Below are 2,500 nucleotides of genomic sequence, written 5' to 3' on the forward strand. Positions count from 1 at the left end.
GGATGCCCACACCAATTCCCACGCATCCAATCCGCTCATTGTGCGAGAAACGACCTACCCAACGAAATTCCGATTCCCACATGTGGGCACTAGGCAAGGGCATCCTTGCAAAGAGCCCACTTCCGATTCCGACGAGGAGTGCCCAGCTCAGTTGCCCAAGCCAAGCACCCCGAGCTGAAAGGCCAAGCCAAGCACTCGTGAGCGGATCAAGACGTCGAGCGATTTGGATAGGATGCCCACACCAATGCCCACGCATCCAATCCGCTCATTGTGCAAGACACAACCAATCCAGCGAAATTCCGATTCCCACGTATGGGCGCTGGGCAAGGGCATCCTTGCCGAGCGCCCACTTTCGATTCCGACAAGGAGCGCCCAGCTCAGTTGCCCAAGCCAAGCACCCCGAGCTGAAAGGCCAAGCCAAGCACTCGTGAGCGGATCAAGACGTCGAGCGATTTGGATAGGATGCCCACACCAATGCCCACGCATCCAATCCGCTCATTGTGCAAGACACAACCAATCCAGCGAAATTCCGATTCCCACGTATGGGCGCTGGGCAAGGGCATCCTTGCCGAGCGCCCACTTTCGATTCCGACAAGGAGCGCCCAGCTCAGTTGCCCAAGCCAAGCACCCCGAGCTGAAAGGCCAAGCCAAGCACTCGTGAGCGGATCAAGACGTCGAGCGATTTGGATAGGATGCCCACACCAATGCCCACGCATCCAATCCGCTCATTGTGCAAGACACGACCAATCCAGCGAAATTCCGATTCCCACGTGTGGGCGCTCGGCAAGGGCATCCTTGCCGAGCGCCCACGGCTTCGGTTTCCGACCTTCCGAATCCCACGTGGGGTGCTATATAGGCTGTAGTCCGCGCCAAGCACCCCTAACCGAAGCCCACGTCCCATATAGGAGGGGAGGTCTTTCGACCCACCGGACTACCCCCCTATATATATGTCTTAAGTCCGTTTTCCAAACTGGCAGTAGGAGACATCAATTTCTCAAAAAGCGTAGTCCCCCCCATTTCTCATCCCGTCAGCAGCGGAAGAGCCCTCCAAGCACACGCAGCGTGCGAGGAACGAGCAATCACCCGCAATTTCATATCCCGCAAGTGGGCGCTCGAGAAAGCGATCCTTGCCGAGCACCCACACCTCGATTTCCGACCTTCCGAATCCCACATGGGGTGCTATATAGGCTGTAGTCCACGCCAAGCACCCCTAACCGAAGCCCACGTCCGATATAGGAGGGGAGGTCTTTCGACCCACCGGACTACCCCCCTATATATATGTCTTAAGTCCGTTTTCCAAACTGGCAGTAGGAGACATCAATTTCTCAAAAAACGTAGTCCCGCTCATTTCTCATCCCGTCAGAGCACGCGCGGCCCCTAGCGCGCGCGCGGGGGTCTGAAGGTTAACCTCAGTACCCCCTATATATATGCCTTAAGTCCGTTTCTCAAACTGGCAGTAGGAGACATCAATTTCTCAAAAAACGTAGTCCCGCTCATTTCTCACCCCGTCAGCGCGCGCGGCCCCATAGCGCGCGCGGGGGTCTGAAGGTTAACCTCAGTACCCCCTATTATATGCCTTAAGTCCGTTTCTCAAACTGGCAGTAGGAGACATCAATTTCTCAAAAAACGTAGTCCCGCTCATTTCTCACCCCGTCAGCGCGCGCGGCCCCATAGCGCGCGCGGGGGTCTGAAGGTTAACCTCAGTACCCCCTATATATATGCCTTAAGTCCGTTTCTCAAACTGGCAGTAGGAGACATCAATTTCTCAAAAAACGTAGTCCCGCTCATTTCTCACCCCGTCAGCGCGAGCGCGGCCACCGAGCGCGCGCGGGGGTCTGAAGGTTAACCTCAGTACCCCCTATATATGCCTTAAGTCCGTTTCTCAAACTGGCAGTAGGAGACATTCAATTTCTCAAAAACGTAGGTCCCGCTCATTTCTCACCCCGTCAGCGCGCGCGGCCCCATAGCGCGCCGCGGGGGTCTAGAAGGTTAACCTCAGTACCCCCTATATATATGCCTTAAGTCCGTTTCTCAAACTAGGCAGTAGGAGACATCAATTTCTCAAAAACGTTAAGTCCCGCTCATTTCTCACCCCGTCAGCGCGCGCGGCCCCCATAGCGCGCGCGGGGGTCTGAAGGTTAACCTCAGTACCCCCTATATATATGCCTTAAGTCCGTTTCTCAAACTGGCAGTAGGAGACATCAATTTTCTCAAAAACGTAGTTCCCGCTCATTTCTCACCCCGTCAGCGCGCGCGGCCCCATAGCGCCGCGCGGGGGTCTGAAGGTTAACCTCAGTACCCCCTATATATAATGCCTTAAGTCCGTTTCTCAAACTGGCAGTAGGAGACATCAATTTCCTCAAAAACGTAGTCCCGCTCATTTCTCACCCCGTCAGCGCGCGCGGCCCCATAGCGCGCGCGGGGGTCTGAAGGATTAACCTCAGTACCCCCCTATATATATGCCTTAAGTCCGTTTCTCAAACTGGCAGTAGGAGACATC

This window comes from Tripterygium wilfordii, unplaced genomic scaffold, assembly GCF_013401445.1.
Source record: "Tripterygium wilfordii isolate XIE 37 unplaced genomic scaffold, ASM1340144v1 ctg163, whole genome shotgun sequence".
NCBI classification, from domain to species: Eukaryota; Viridiplantae; Streptophyta; class Magnoliopsida; order Celastrales; family Celastraceae; genus Tripterygium; species Tripterygium wilfordii.